Below are 17,337 nucleotides of genomic sequence, written 5' to 3'. Positions count from 1 at the left end.
ATCTGGGAGTGGCCAACCCAGAGATTCATTCCTTATCTGTTAGAAACATCTGAGCCCCCAACCAGTCCTGTGAAAAACAGACCATACATGGGATTAAGGCCCTTTCTTCTCAGTTAAATGAAGGTTAAGTAGAAGCTGTTAAAGGGAGGATGTTGCATGAAAAATGCTATATAAACGACATGCTTCTCGTGAGTGACTGTGGTTCTCGTGTTCTGCTGCCACTGGTCCCGTGGTTCTCCTATTCAGCCTGCTGCCACTTGTCTGTCCCAATATGTAAGTTCCCCTCTAAACCCTGTGGCAGCCGGGCGCAGTGGCTCACACCTGTAATCCCAGCACTTTGGGAGGCCAAGGTGGGCGAATCACCTGAGGTCAGGAGTTCGAGGCCAGCCTGGCCAACATGGCGAAACCCTGTCTGTAATAAAAATACAAAAATTAGCCAGACATAGTGGCACACGCCTATAATCCCAGCTACTTGGGAGACTGAAGCAGGAGAATGACTTGAACCTGGGAGGCAGAGGTTGCATTGAGCTGAGATTGCTCCACTGCACTCCAGCCTGGGCGACAGAGCAAGACTCCATCTCAAAATAAAAATAAAAATAGGGCCGGGTGCGGTGGCTCAAGCCTGTAATACCAGCACTTTGGGAGGCCGAGGTAGGCGGATCACGAGGTCAGGAGATCGAGACCATCCTGGCTAACACAGTGAAACCCCGTCTCTACTAAAAAAAAAAAAAAAAAATACAAAAAACTAGCCGAGCCTGTAGTCCCAGCTACTCAGGAGGCTGAGGCAGAAGAATGGTGTGAACCCGGGAGGCGGAGCTTGCTGTGAGCTGAGATCCGGCCACTGCACTCCAGCCTGGGCAGCAGAGCAAGACTCCTGCTCAAAAATATAAATAAATAAAAATAAAAATAAACGCTGTGTTGCATTGAAAGGTCTCTTCTTCAGCTTCTCGGACCTGCTGCCATCCTCACTGGAATTAACGGGGGTTTGGCATGACAGTCACTCTTGGAAAAATTGCAAGAATTTAAAACAATTATTATGAACATTACGTATAGTCATGGAAAAGGCCAGAGACGTGATGCCAAGTGAAAAAAAGTGGACATGTTGTATAATGATCAAAACAGGGTATTTAGCGTATGTATCACCTCACGCATTTATCATTTCTTTATCATGAGAACCTTCAAAAGCCTCTCTTCTATATATTTTATAAGATACTACACCTTACTGTTACTAAATGTGAAAAAAATAAAAATTAAAAACCGCACAAGAAAAAGAAGTGGGACACGAAATTGTTTGTATTTTGCGTAGAATTTGTATGCAGATGGACATAAACCCTTGAAAAAATTTGCACACACACACGGTTCAGTTGCTCTGATTATGGTTGACCTTTTTTCCGCTCTTTTTCCAAGTTTTGTGTGGTTATATGTATTTGCGCATGCGTGCATAATTACCTATGTTTTAATGTATGCTGTGTATAAACCACATTATGTATATGCAAATATATACAACATGTTTAATGAACAGAAGTCTTTAAGCATTTGGAAAGACCAGATCTGAGTAGAGCAAGTGCAAAAAGAAAGTTTTTGTACTTTAAAAAATACTTAGAATTTGGCATAAACTAAGGACTAAACTTTAACGTTAATCGATAAACGAGTGAATCTTACATTCTGTCCCGCAGATGATTGTGCTTTAGTGAAGTAACTAGGATTTTTCTTTTTTCTGTGGAGATTCTAGATATAAATCACGGTTTTGTTTCCTTGGTTTAAGTTACATTCCTCTTTGATCGTTACTTCACACAATGAAAAGATATTTCCTTGTGCAAAGTCGTGGTTAACTTCTCATAACCTCTGACAACAAAGAGCCCCTGTGTGAGGACACAGGAATTCCTCTTGGGATACAGGGAAGGCCCCCAGCTGAATCGTATCCAAGGAAGATGTTGCAAAGCTTGCAAAGCTTGTTCAGAAAAAGGAGCCCAGCTTGAGCTCTTTGCTTTCTATTCAGATATTGGCCCCATGTAGAGGTGGGGGTGGGAGTGAGGGAAACCCATCAAAGAACAATGGAAAACAAACCTGACTGCGTTTACAGATTACAAGGAAAAGTTAATTCTTGCAACCAGTGTTAGAGCCAACTCAGGCTTATTATATTTGGAATTTAACTCCACTTGGAAAAAAAAAAAACTTTTTTTTTTTCCTTTCATGGAAGTTAAAGAAGGTAACACAAATAGCCTGTCCACTCTGGGGTGTAAACTCTGAAGTAAAAAACACCTGTCTGCAGAGAAGTCCCAGGCTGGCTGAGTCCACCTTGACTGTTCTTCCCCACCGATGAGTCCAGCATGTTCCCACCAGTTATTATCATGAACTGAAATCTCTCAGAGTCAGGCATTTGGCATGGTATTCACGGCCTCTCCCCACCTAACCCCAGCCCATCCTAGTGGATTTATCTCCCACCATGCTTCCTTTTCCACCACCCACAAACCTTCCCTTCCTCCCATGTTTTAACTCCCCACAACCTTGTTGGGAGGACTTATAGAACAATCTAAAGCACCCACAAATGGGTCTGGCATGTCCTGGTTTTCAGTAAATGCTGGTGCCCTTTTCCCTTCTTATCTTTCCCTTTGCACAGAAAGTCTTCCTGTTAGAGGTACTTAAGTCTTGGGGCAATGATAGACCCTTTAACAGGGTGGTGATGAGCAGAAATGAGCGGGGACGAGAGTCTGCTCTCTCTGCCCTCTACCAGCCCCTCTTAGGGGCCCTGCTCTACCAGCCTACTCATCAAATGCTGCATATTAACAACAATTAGCCACAAGGCCGCTGCCACTTTTGTGCTTCTGACACCAGCTTACCCTGATTCATGCATTGTGTGTACACCTCATGTGATGGAACAAAGGAACCTCGGAGAGGTTGACAGATTTCCTCAAGGCTACACATCTTGTAAGTAGTGGAGCCGATTCAAATTCAGGAGTTTCTGGCTCTAGAGCTCACCCCTCTTTTCCATTTGTGCTGAACTCCTATTAACGTCAATAGGGAAGGCACCAGGTTCAAGAGGTTGAAAAAGACATCTAGAGCCAGCAAATGAGACATGGGGCTTATTTGGGGCCTACACACAGGGGAGAGAGTCCAGTGGGGGCAGGCTGGACAACATAACCGCAGTGCCCAGTGGCAGCGGACTAGGCAACTTGCAAACTGCATGCACTCTATATGGCATTTTCACTTACCCTCGCCTTAATACCCTCCACCTGGCAACCTTTGTTTAACCCAAAACTCAGGCCTCAATCCCTTGTGCAGCACATCTTCCATGGGACAGGCCAGGTCTCAGATGTTTATCATAGATAAGGAAGGAATCTCTGAGTTGGTCACTCCTGGATTCCCTAGCTCAGAATACACATTCAGGTGCATCTGTCATACAGGGTCATTCTAAGGGCATACTTAAATTGTTGCCACCAGGTGCATTTATCCTGCACCACTATGCAAAAGTGCCTTCTCAAAGACTCACCGACTTTTGGTCACCAGCAGCATTTGTCCCCAACACCTGTGGGTGATCAAACAGTATCAGGAGAAGAAATACCCCCTCCTAGTTCAGGGGTAGGTCTACTTGAAAACTAACATCCTACAAAGTAAAAATTCCATTCCGTGTACAGATAAGTTACCTGGATAAATGTCAAGCAAGAATCTATATGCTGACAGACCATGGAATGTTATCCTTCAGGAGTTTAATGTTGTACTTGAATATGCTGTAAAAAACACCATTTAAGAACATGTAAGAAGCACTATCCAATAGAACTTTCTGTGATGAGAAACATGTTCTGTGTCTATACTATACAATACAGTAGCCACTAGCCACATGTGGCTTTTGAGCGCTTGAAGTATGGCTCGTTAGTGTAACCAAGGAGCTGAAATTTTAATGTATTTAATTTTAAGTAATTTAAGTAGCCATATGTGGTCAGTGTTTAACATTTTGACGGTGCAGCTCCAGAATATTCGGAAAGATTGATTGTAGGACACCACCCCCACTCCATTTTCATGGTGATTTGCCTAGAATCTTTATTATATCATTGCATCTAATTGTTTAGGTGCGCCCACCCCACTACATTACAAACTTGATGTCTTATTTATCTGGGCTGTGATCCTTACTAGCATATGGTCTGGCCCATAGCACTAGATGTTTAATAATCAATGTAAGTTGAATAAATGGATGTGAGCTGGCTCTTTCAGAAGCCAGATTGCTACTGCGTGCTATCATCTAATCCACTCTTTCTCATGACTTTCTCTTACGACTAGACTGGTCCCCAAATCTCCAGGTCAAGCCCAGTCTGCTCACCTGTAAGCACATTTTTCTTTTCGCAAATGAAATCGCTCTTTTAAGTGATTGTTTTGGTATTTGCCTCTTTCTCTCTAAATGCACACTACTATTACGATTTCTTTGGTAGGTTTTTTCCCAGTAATAGGCATCATCTTCCACAGTGGAAGAAGCTACCACCTCCAGCCCCACCATACATAAGGAATGCTACCATTCTCCACCGAACCCCCCCACCTTTAATTTGGGTTAGAGGAATTTTATAACTATGTAAATACTATTGAAAGCTGAACCAGGGAGTGGATTGCCATTATATTTCCTTTACTGTACAGCATTTTTCTGGAGGTAGCAAAGGGCTTGTTTCTCATTTACTGAATGTTCTGTATACCTACCACTGATTCAACCTCAAATTATTTCCATGTTATATAAATCTTTCCCTTTGGGACACTTTAGTTATTCCGTCCATTTCATCTCTTAAAAGAAGGCCACCAGAGCCGCCTTAGCTTCTCCAATCTGAACAGGCTGTGCCCTCTCTTGTACATACAGGAAGCATTCTGGGATCTCCCATCACCGTCATCCTTGGTAATACTTTTGCCTCTCTTCTGTGTTTAATGCCCTATTTTCTCTATCCCTCGTCGTTGCCTCCTGGTTTACTCCCTCACTTGTTTTTCATATCTTCCAGTAGTTTCTCATAGCCTGAGAAAAGATATATGGATGATAAATGTTTTGAGACCTTTCACATCTGAAAATGTCTTTATCCTACCCTCTCACTGAATTGGTAGTTTGGCCAGATTTAGAATTATTTGTGGGTATGTATGTTTAAGAAGTCCAGAATCATGCTGATGCCAAGCTCTTCGTATATCATTGGGTTTGTTTTTGTTTTTTTCCTGGAAGCCTACTGGATCTTCACTTTTATCCTACTTCTGAAATATCTCAGTGATGTATCTTGGTTTTGATTCTTTTTTAAAACATTATATGGGACAATGGCTGAGTCCTTTCAATCCAGAAACTCATGTCCTTCAATTATGTAAAATTTTCTCAAATTATTTTGTGACAAATTCCTTCCCTTTTTTTGTTTGTTCTCTCTTCCTGCAACTCCTATTATTTGGATACTGGACCTCCTGATTGGTCTTCTAATTTTTCTTTTATCTTTTTTATTCAATTTTAAATGACTTTATCTATTTTGCTAATTTATGTGAGATTTCTTCACCTTTTTCTTCTAGATTCTCTATTTAAATAGTTGTTTTTGGTATCTTGTTTTAATTTCAAGGAGCTTCTCTTTGTTCTCTGATTTAAAAAAAAACATAGCTTTGCGTTTGGGGGAACAAGTAACACGATGAGGATGTTATTGGCAGTGGTTTGGGGTCTGGTTTGGGGGTTGGTTTTTTGTTTGTTTGTTGTTTGGGGTTTTCTTTTTTCTATTCTTTGTTTCCTCCAAGTGCTTTTTGTTGGTGGCTTGGTTAGTTTTTGTTTTTTGTTTTGTTTTGTTTTTTTGTTTTTGTTTTTTTGAGATGGAGTTTTGCTCTTGTTGCCTAGGCTGGAGTGCGATGGTGCAATCTCAGGGGCACAACCTCTGCCCCCCGGGTTCAAGTGATTCTCCTGCCTCAGCTTCCCAAGTAGCTGGAATTATAGGCATGTGCCACCATACCTGGCCAATTTTTGTATTTTCATTAGAGATGGGGTTTCTCCATGTTGGTCTGGCTGGTCTCAAACTCCTGACCTCAGGTGAGCCACCCACCTTGGCCTCCCAAAGTGCTGGGATTACAGGCATTAGCCACCGCACCTGGCCAGGTTGCTTGGTTTTAATCTCTATCTTTATGGTAGAGACTTTTGTTGGATGTCTGGAGGACAACTAGAGGGCAGCTGCCAGGCATTCTCACAGAACCAAGGAGGGGAGCAGGCTGCAGTCCCCAACATTCCCTGTGCACATGTTCACTTAATCCTCCTGTTTTTGGTATGAAACCCCTGCCTGCCCTCCACTGTGTCCTCTACTGTTGTTTCCAGTCCAGAAACCCCGTTTAACCCTTTCCCGACACTCAACCTGTATTCTTTGGCTGAGATGGAAAGTAGAAACCACTCTACGGAGTGCAGGAAGGGATTTGGTAACCTGACTTCTTCTTAAAAACCTTCCAAACTCTTCTTATTTTAGTCCTTCATAATTCACTCTTACTTTCCTTGGGACTTTAAGGATTCTACCATCTAAATTGGGCTAATCCTTTGTTTTCCAGAGTGCTGATTTATGAGGTCAGTGACTTCGCTTTCTGTTTTTAAATCCTCTATTGCTCTCCCTTTGGGTTTCTGCCTTTGTTTCAATGGGAGGTAGTTGGATGCGTTTGTCCCGTCCACCACCTTTCTGTTGTCATCCCCCCATTCATCGTTTCAGCTCAGTAGGTTAACTGCTGACTTCAGGATCTCTGAAGCTCTGCATATTGTCCTCCTGCCAACTGTCTCGTTTATGGAACCACCGCTCTTCTATTCTGTCAGCCTCCAAAAATATGGATAATTCTAATAATTCCTTCTTTTGTCATACAAATTCCTTCTTCCATGGAAATCTGGAATTTTTTTCCCTTAAAATATAGTACATATTTACAGAAGTCCTACTTTGTATTTCTTTTTGAAGAAATAAAGATAATGAGATCTGATCCTTAGATTCAAGGAGCTTCCATTGTAGTGGCAGGGAGAAAAACTGAAAACTAATAGGTAATGAGGAGGAGGATGGGGATGATGACAATAACAGTGATGAATCAAGAAACAGCCAACACTGTTGAAATTACTTTGTACCAACTACTGTGCTCCATACCTTACTGTGTTCTTTCACTAATCCTAACTACTGTCTGAAAAAGGTACTATTATCATTGTCATTTTATGCATAAAAGCTAGTGAGGCTACGTAACTCTTGTATAATACTATGTGTAATAAACATATAAACCAATGAGCTAAGAGAAACCAGAGGCAGTAGAAATTAATTCAAAACTCCAAGAAATCTTGTAAAAAATCACTTCCAAATTTGCTCCTTCCTCTGGATTCCCTTTGATGCCACCACATGCAAGGCTCTTTTCATCTCATCATTAAATTCAAAGGGTAAACTCTTAGCAAGTCTTTCTGAACCCAACCCTTTTCATTTTCTCTGCTTACTACTGGTAGGTCATGCTTTCTAATATATTGCTTTCATCCTGTCTTTTGCCACTTCAGAACATAATTTGTTTGCCAATCACGTCATATTTGGTCTTCTGGGCCTACTTTCAAGGGCCCCAATAACCTGGCCACATATGCCATATCCATCTTGTAACAACAGAGTCTCGCTCTGTTGCCCAGGCTGGAGTGCAGTGACGCGATCTCTGCTCACTCCAAGCTCCACCTCCTGGGTTCACACCATTCTCCTGCCTCAGCCTCCCAAGTAGCTAGGACTACAGGCACCCACCACCACTCCCGGCTAATTTTTTGTCTTTTTAGTAGAGATGGGGTTTCACTGTATTAGCCAGGATGGTCTCGATCTCCTGACCTTGTGATCCACCTGCCTCGGCCTCCCAAATTGCTGGGATTACAGGTGTGAGCCGCAGCTCCCAGCCTCTGCCTAATTCATTTCTAGCCATCTCTCATGGCCTCATTTTTCTATAAAGCCTTTCCTGGCAGCTTTGTTGCAGTGGGATTCCTTCTTCTCCCAAACTCCCACAATGCTTAGTGCTGGTTGGCTGTACCAGGCATCAGGTCTTCCCCATGTACAAGCCAGTGTCATGCCAGTGCTAGCTAGCCCATCAAATGAGTTATTTATACTTGTTTCTATGTATGGAAACACATATTTCCCAGGCACCAGCAGTATACCAAAAAATATTTATTTTTGAAAAGATTTATTATTTCAAAAAGTCATTCTGGGAAAAATTAGAACTTCTTTGATGCATCTTATTTCATGGCTATTGTTATTTCAACACCTGATCTTTATAGTTCTTGGAGCTCATAAAATTCTTACTTTATCCCTGGATATTGTTAGTTTCATCTCAGAAGGACTTCTTTGTATAACTGTGCAGAGTAGATACTTGTTCAATATAGGGTATTGTTTGTGAAATTTTTGCATAATATATTGCTGAAATAAACTGTAGAATTAAATGCCACATTTCATTAAATATTAGATGCCATCAATTGTAACATGTACCATTATCTTATATAACACAAAGATAGAAAATGTTGCCAATGTAACCATGATATGCCAATGATTGCGAGGTACATTCCAATTCCAGATATGTTAAAAGGTAAATGAATACATGTACATCTTAGAATTGTTAAAATATGAGCATTGTTGTGTTATAATATTATACATTGGTATTAGGCATCTTTAAATTGCCAATGATATTTTTAAGTCAAATTTTTTAAAAACATGCAAGGTACCACCTATATGAAAGTCACTGTGCCAGGAGACACAATGTGCAGATAAACGTTGATGAAACCATGGCCTTCTCTACTGAGGGTTTATAGTCTGATAGAGGGAACATTGTATAAATGAATTACGTACTATAATCCAAGGCGGAAAGTGATCAGAGCTGTCCACTTTGGTAGAGTGATATAGCTTGGCTGTGTCCCCACCCAAATCTCATCTTGAATTGTAGCTGTCATAATCCCCACGTGTTGTGGGAGGGACCCAGTGGGAGGTAATTGAATCATAGGGGTGGGTTTTTCCCATGGTATTCTCATAATGGTGAATAAATCTCATGAGATCTGATGGTTTTATAAAGGGCAGTTCCCCTGCACATGCTGCCCTGCCTCCTGACATGTAAGATGTGCCTTTGCTTCTGCTTCACCATCCGCCATGATTGTGAGGCCTCCCCAGCCATGTGGAACAGTGAGTCCATTAAACCTCCTTTTCTTTATAAATTACCCAGTCTCAGGAATTTATTCATAGCAGTATGAAAATGGACTAATACAAAGAGCTTAAAGATCCTTTAGAAATATTTATTTATTTATTTATTTAGAGATGGAGTCTCGCTCTGTCACCCAAGCTGGAGTGCAGTGATGCAACCTTAGCTCACTGCAACCTCCACCTCCCGGTTCAAGCGATTCTCCTCCTCAGTCTCCCAAGTAGCTGGGACTACAGGCATGTGCCACCATGCCCAGCTAATTTTTGTACTTTTAGTAGAGACAGTGTTTCACCATGTTGGTCAGGCTGGTCTCAAACTTCTGACCTCAGGTGATCCACCCACCTCAGCCAAAGTGCTGGGATTACAGGCATGAGCCCCCGCGCCAGGCCTAGAAATATTTTAAATAGAGTAATTATGTTTACTTTGGAATTTTTTTAAGTCTTCCTGGAGAAAGTGGTGTGTGAAATGAGTTTTGAAGGATGAATAGAATTTTGCAAAGTATTGATTGGTTAGGAGGTATGTCAACTGGGGGAAATAATATGTGCAAACACACAGAAGCATTGGCATTAAAGAGTAATGAAAAGTCTAGTTTGGCTGGAAATGGAAAGTAGCTAGAGGAGTTCCCCAGATACACTAGGAAGGCCATGGATGTCGTGTTGTAGAAGGTCTTGAATGCACAGCTGAGGATATTTAAGATTTGGTAGGCAATACAGAACCACTTAAGGTTTTTGAACAACACAGTGGTTTAATGAGAGCTTTCCATTGCATAGCTGGCTCCATCTCATGTTTTAGATTCCAGTTTAAATGCTACCCTCTCCAAGGGTCCAACCCTCACTCTAAGTAGATTCTCACCTGTAACTCCAAATTGCCACATCCAGTTGGTTTCCTAGGAAGCACTTACCACTGGTTTTGATCTGTCTACCAACCACCTAGTCAGCTGCATGGTAGGGTGTTCTATTCCCCTTTTCTACTCTCAGTGCTTAGCACTCCACGTGGTACACCTTAGGCACTCAGTAACAGCTCACTAAATGTGGAGACATCTGAGAGTCGCTTCTAACAGACAGCTGGGTAATTTGTTCAAAACAAAAACAAGAATTATGTGATGTTTTCAATTCACAGAGGACACTCTGAGACAGGAGGCCAGGAAACAAGTCCTGGCTCCTCCCCACTGATTCCTTGCATGGCCCTGGATATGTCACTAAGATTCATGCCCTCTGGTTTCTTTATCTTTCCAAAAATGGTTGTGGAGGAACTGACTGCTAAGGTCTTCTGTTCAGAAATGCGCATCACCCACATGGAAAATATGAGTCTGGTGCTTAGGAGACAAAGGGTGTGGCTCGAGAGGTGGATTTTGGATTTGTTCTACAGGGAATACAGCATAATCAAAGTCAAGATAAAGATCCAGTTTTAAAAATGGTCTTGATCCTCTGCACAGCATTTGATGTTGCTGGGCTGGTAGCTGTTCTCTTCAGCTGAGGCACTGTAGAGCCCTGTACCTCAAACCTTTTCTACTGCTGCTTGTCTGTTTCTTTCACCCAGAACCCTTCAGCCCATAGATGTAGATGTTCAAATCCTATGGTTCTGCCTTCTTCCCTCTTCACATCTCACTCCCTAGAGTGACTCCTAATACTCCATGGAAATCGTTGTTCCCCCTGAGTCTCCTCCTTAAACATCAAGCAATCCAGAATATTTACTGTTCCCATCAGGCTGTCATTCTGTAGGACATACCACCTGTCAGTCTTTCACTACAGTTTTTGTTACCTAAAGCCTGCAGTTTCCTGTACATAGCATAGGGCTTGTCACACAGTAGGAGTTCAAAATTCTTTGTTGACTAAATAATACTCCATTCTTTCTGCCTCATCTCTGTCACATTCCCCTTGCCTAAAAGACCCTCCTGACACACCTGGTCACTATTAGTTTTTCTTTTTTCTTTTCTCTTTTTTTATGTTTTTGTTTTTGTTTTTGTTTTGAGACAGAGTTTCACTCTTGTTGCCCAGGCTAGAGTGCAGTGGCGCCATCTCAGCTCACTGCTACCTCTGTCCCCGGGGTTCAAGCGATTCTCCTGCCTCAGCCTCCTCTGTAGCTGGGATTATAGGCGTCTGCCACCATGCCAGGTTAATTTGTTGTATTTTTAGTAGAGACGGGGTTTCACCATGTTGGCCAGACTGGTCTCGAACTCCTGACCTCAGGCGATCCACCTGCCTCGGCCCCTCTATGTGCTGGGATTATAGGTGTGAGCCACCACACCCAGCCCCTTTATTAGTTTTTCATCCGATATGATTCCTGTCTGTTTCAGTGCCTGGCTCAGATGCCGTCAGCTTCTCGAAACCGCCCAGTTACACTCTCTTCCCTATCTGAATGGCCTCAGGATTTTGTTGATGTCCCTTTGATGGCATTGTTTGTACCCTGAATGATATTGTAGTTGGTTGTAAGCTCTTCTCACCTCCTTGCTCTCCCCTGCTACAGGGTTATCTCCCTGCAGACATGAACTTGCCTTTCTCCTGTCTTCCTTATCAAGTAATATTTAAATTGAATTGTGAGTGCTATGATAAAAAATAAGAATAATAGAATAATTGTGTGACATTTGAGCAATGTATTAGCTCTTAAGGAGTTATTGAACAATTTAAAAAAATAATAACCAAGTGAAAAGATTTCACTGACAAGAATATAAAATTAAATCACTAAAAGGATGTAAAACCATTCCAATATCATAAGACAGAGCTCATTATCTCCATATATAGTCTACTTGGGAGTGGAATAAGAGCCTTTCTTGAAAATGATGTGTCCATATGTAGTAAATTATTCTAATAATCATGGAGAATTGGATAAAAATCTGAACACTTGTTTTACTTTCTCAAGTTCTATACATTGTAAACAAAGATATTTTCTAAATCGTGTATTTTATTGAAATACCACACATTTATTCGTTAAACTTTGCTTGTTTTTGTTGTTGTTTTGTTTTTTGTGGGATTTTTCACTTAGTCAAAACTTTGTCCATCAGAGAAGAGGCACATTGTCATGTAATGTTTATCAACAGTGATAACAACTAGAATGTTTTAATTCATTCGGACTGCTTTAAGAAAATACCAGAAAGTGGGTGGTTTATAAACAACAGAAATTTCTCAGAGTTGTAGAAGCTGGAAAGTTCAAGATCAAGGGGTCAGCCGATTTGGCATCTGGTGAGGAGGACCTTCTTCATAGACAACCATCTTTTGCTATAACTTCATAAGGCAGAAAGGGCAAGGCAGCTCTCTGGGATCTCTTTTATAATGGCACTAATATTATCCCCAGAGGGCGGCGCCTCCTAATACCATCACACTGGGGATTGATTTCAACATAGGAATTTGCAGGGACACAGACATTCAGTCCATAGTTGGTGGCTTTCGGTTATTGGACAACTCCAACATTTCTAATGTGTGATCAACAGTTTATATGATGTTCCATTTAAATCTCACTGTAATATTATTTTACATACTGATATTGTGGTTAACTGTGAGTTGATTGCTGAGTGTCAGGAGCTGGGCTGCAAACCCCAGCCTGATAAATGTGAAACCCCTTGCCTTCCTGGGCAAACTGTTCCAAGCCAGGAACTCCTTCCCCACATTACTGCCCAGTGCCCTTTAGGAAATGCTTCCTTCAGTCACACTCACGATAATATCTGGCTGTAAAAAGGAGGCAACCCACAGATCTCAATGTTCAACTTTTTTGTTGTTGCAGGAAGAGAAGTTAAACTTCGAGAGAAACCTAACAGGCAATCTCCACACAGGTAAGCTATTTTATTTTATCTTTCCATGCTTTGGTGGGAAAATCTATTCTCTTCCCTTTCCATTAAATTTTCTATCATTCGGTCTTCTGCTACAGTTTTTAATACCTAAAACCTTAAAGCCAGTAGACAGAGCAGTCCCCATAGTCTCTTTCTTTCTGGCTCACTCAGGTTCGAGTAGAATTGCTGTTTCCTTTTTATGTTTGTTTTTCAGAGATGCAATTCTAAAACGAGTATGATAATGCATGGTTCAACAAAGTGTCTACACTGAAAGATTTCCAGTTAATCTATCCCCCCATCCCCAGGCAGTTTCAAGCTTCTCCAGTTAATGTCCATGCCTCAGAACAGTGGCTCTCAGCATGTGCTCCCAGGACCTATGGCATCAGCCCCACCTGGGAACTTGCTAGAAATTCAGTTTCTCAGGCCCCATCTCAGACCCACTAAATCAGAGGCTCCAGGATAATGACTGGCCCTCAAGATGATTCCAGTATACTCTCCTGTTTAGGACCCAGGTACTGTGAATACAGACCTTCCTTCTCTTTATTTCTCTCTGAGTCTCCCTCCCAAGCCCTTTACCATCTCCATCTTTAGCCGAACTTGTAATATAATCTTCTATATATTTCACTCCAGTGGAACCAGCCTGGTCCCCTCACTCTGTGTCTCCTGAAAGTGGTACATGGATTATTCTTGTTCCCCTTTGCAAATTCTAGATGGTCAAGCGGCCTCCGATCTGCAAACCTTATCTTCCTTTGAGGTTCATGCCATTGACCTATTCTGTCCTTTTCCCTACTTGTTGCCATCATCTGGGGACTTCCCAGCTGCTCCAGATCATTCAATACCATAGGCCCAAAGCCCTTCTGACTTCCTGCACTCCAGTCATCCTCACTTCCACTACATTTCACTTTCCATGGCCACATCCTGGACCATGTCCTTCATTGTAGACACTAATGTGCCAATGCTACCATCTCTTATGGCTCCAAATTCCTCATGCTTAAGGATGCCAGGTCACTGGTCTTGCTTTTGTTCCCCCTAACCTCATTAGGATCCTCGCCCACAGGACTCTTTTTTCTTCCTTAGCCAACCTCTTGGCCACACAGCCCTACCCATTTAGTGCAGGCTCCAGGTCCATTGCTTCAACTGTGCTTGCCAGCACTCTCGAGACCCAAGCCCTGTTACCTTATACCTCAACCTGGGACGAGGGTAGTAACCCACATTCTGTGGGCCTTTACCTGGATTGCTGGGCACTGCTGGGAGAGGGAAAGAATGCCAGAACTACGTGCATTGGCATCACTCAGATTTTTGGTGACCAGCTGAGGCCAACCCTCAGCACTGCTCAGCTGCCTTTCAATGGTTGCTCTTCCCCTCCACCACACACCATTCCAAACCTTGTCACTTTGAGCTTTCACATCTAGTCCTTCCAGCAGACACCTTGCCCTCTACACCAAGAAACTCACAGCTTACAGTCCTCCAGCTTCCCACCCTGCATCTAGAAATGTCTCCACTTAAAATCACCCTTGCCTCTTTCCCTCTAGGCTCCAAGGGAAAAGTGTGTATCTCTACATCTTTCTAAGTTGTATTTCTTCACTAGTGATCTTGACTTGATCCTAGTTTTTCCCCCATTCTTTCTACTATTCTCAATCTCTTTCAACTATCTTTTTCCTCCTTGGCTTAGAAAATGTATTTATCTTTCACCTGCTACAAAACCATCCTATAATCCTATATCCTTGTCCACTGTAACTGTTCCCTTCATCTTTTCCATCCCAGCCAAGCTCCATAAGAGTTCTCTCTCCTCCTTTTCATATGCCCCATGCATTCCTCCACCTGCTGCACCCCAGCATGCACCTCCACTGTTCTACAACCTTCCTGCATTTCCCACTAACACCCTCCTTGATAAAAGAAATTCAGGTGCACTGTTCCATCCTTTCCTTATCTCTGAGGCATCTGACACTGTTTGATGCAAGACTCTCTCCTTTCCTGCTTCTTGATAATAAAGCCTGATTGCCTCCTCCCTCTCTGAGCATTTTTCCCAATCCTCCTCATATGCTCATCCTTCTCTGCCTGAGAGCAAACAAGTAGAGTTAAGACTTGCAGGCAACTTGCTGGCTCCACCCTCATGGGTTGAATAGTTGAGAAGGCAGGAAAGACGTCAAAAATGAATGAAATAAAACTGTAAGTTGCGCTAAGAATGTAAAGTGAAAGGTGACATGAGGTGGAATAACAGGGTTTTAAACTGGCTGGTTTAGATGGGGTGGGGTGAGAAGGCAAAGGAAATAGTCTATGACAAGGTCCTTGAGATCAGGAACAAAACATCAACTTTAAAGACTTGAAAGAAGGCCAATGTGGCCAGGGAAAGAAAGGGGGGACAATGCACCAGAAAGCTGTGTATGTGATAGAAAAGACTTCATCTATTATTGTATAAGTTTCTTATTAATTTTAAGTGAGTAATCATAATTCACTGGAGTTATGTTCTCTGAAGTCACTTCAAACAAGGAGTTAGTGAACACTGCACCATCGCTCTCAAGGGAAATATGGGGTTAGGTTCCTACAAGCCTCTGGTCACAATATTTTCATCAACCGATCAATGTATAACCTTGTTTTATGTGTGTTTCAGTTGTTAAAGCACTTTATTTGCATATGTATTGTTAATTCATTAACATTGAACTCGGGCTAACAGCACTGTGACTCATTTCTGAACAAAGCTTGTCTAACACACACATTTTCTCTGTAAGACACATCACAGCGTTCTTGCACCTAGGACCACTAGACAACACATCAGCACTATGCCTGGGGCCATTTTTAACAGTGACATCACCAACAAAAAGCACAAAATGCAAACAAATGGGGCCATGAGAAGGTACCCATTTACAGTATGGCACAGTGCCATTTTATTTGAGCTCAACTAGAAACATAAGCATCTAATGACACAAAATATTTTGCCATTCTGCACATACCCAGGAACGGCCACACAAGCACTATGAGTATTGAAATTAATGTTAGTAAGTCGGTGAATTCACAAATATAGACTCCGCAAATAATGAGAACTAAGTGTATATGTAAAGCATATCAATGAACACCAGGTACATAAGAAGGACTATGTACATTTGATATTTTAATCATCTTCATTATTGCATGCTACTAAATATCCTAACAGCATGAGATACCGCTGAACAATTTTAGGCAGGGGAAGTGATAATGATCCAGATTCATGGCCTAAAAAGATCATGACTCCTTTGTGGCAAATATATTAGCCAGACATACTAGCAGGTATAGGTGATAGTAAGGTGATGTTGCAGTCAGTAATCCAGGTATGAAAGAGATGATGCTGTTTGAGAACGGGGCAGTGGGAGTGCACATTTTTCTCCTGGAATGCGCTCTGGAATCTACCAGAACCACTGTCTGCCCACCTTTGCCCACAAGCCTTTTCTAATCTTCCTACCATTACTCTGGAGCTCCTTGTCCTAGATAGCATATTATATGACATATTTGAATCCAGTACTTATGGCACTGTATTAGTCGTCCATCTATATACCTGTCTCCTTTCCTGGACGGTAAACTCTTTCTACATCCCTGGAATCAAGTTCAGTGCTTGATATATAATAGGTGCTCAGGAAATACCTATTGCCTGAATAGTTGGTGAGTCATTTAACAAACAGCAGAGATCTTCTACCTCTCAGTGTCTTAGCAATTAGCAGAGTGTCTTACCCCTAGTAGGGGGTATTTAAGGCCTCTAAACCGTGCTCAGTCTTTCCAAGTGCAAAACCTATTTTTACTCTACTTTAAAGGAACATTGGGTTCCAACTCTGCACACGTAGGTTCATCTACAAGTAGGGGACAAATTGTGAGTTTTTTCTTGTCTGCCGACCAGTTCTTGCTTCCAGTCTTGAGTCCGGAAGCACATTCATAAAATAAAATAGTTGGGTGGGATGACTTCTAAGATTCTTTCAAATCAGGGCCCTATCTGGGTAGTCTGCTAAGGCTACCATAACAAAATACTCTAGACTGGGTGGCTTAAACAAAAGAACTTTATTTTCTCAGAATCCTGGAGGCCAGGAGGTCCAAGATCAAGGTGTCAGCAAATTCGATTCCTGGGAGAGTTCTTTCCGGCTTGCAGATGCTGCCTGCCCACTATGTCCTCACACGGCCTCTCCTCAGTGTGCTCTGGACTCACCAGCACCATTCACTTTCACTCACAAGCCTTTTCTAATCTTCCTGAGGTTGCTCAGGAGGAAGTGCTCTCTCTCCTCTTCTCATAAGGCCACCAATCCTCTTAGGTTAGGACGCCACCCTGATGACCTCATTTAACCTTAATTACCTCCGGAAAGCCCTATCTCTTATTACACTCACAATGAGTTAGGGTTTCAACATGTGAATTTAGGGGAAGACACAATTCAGTCCACAGCGGATACTGTAAGATTCTGGGAATTGCCCTGAAA

The 17,337-nt window shown here is 42.1% G+C and overlaps 1 protein-coding gene across 1 annotated transcript in view; it reads left to right on the top strand.

Moving 5' to 3' along the window:
- Positions 1 to 17,337, top strand: part of PGCKA1 (PDCD10 and GCKIII kinases associated 1) — a 136,157-nt gene that overhangs the window by 90,053 nt on the left and 28,767 nt on the right. Inside the window, exon 2 of the mRNA XM_008017663.3 lies at positions 12,859 to 12,907. The gene's annotated coding sequence lies outside the window, so the exon portion shown is untranslated. The remainder of the gene's footprint in view (positions 1 to 12,858; positions 12,908 to 17,337) is intronic.

The sequence above is a fragment of the Chlorocebus sabaeus genome, chromosome 27 (genome assembly GCF_047675955.1).
Source record: "Chlorocebus sabaeus isolate Y175 chromosome 27, mChlSab1.0.hap1, whole genome shotgun sequence".
Classification (NCBI taxonomy): Eukaryota; Metazoa; Chordata; class Mammalia; order Primates; family Cercopithecidae; genus Chlorocebus; species Chlorocebus sabaeus.
Note: the sequence above shows the minus strand (reverse complement) of the source record. Positions and strands in the feature narration are given on the sequence as shown.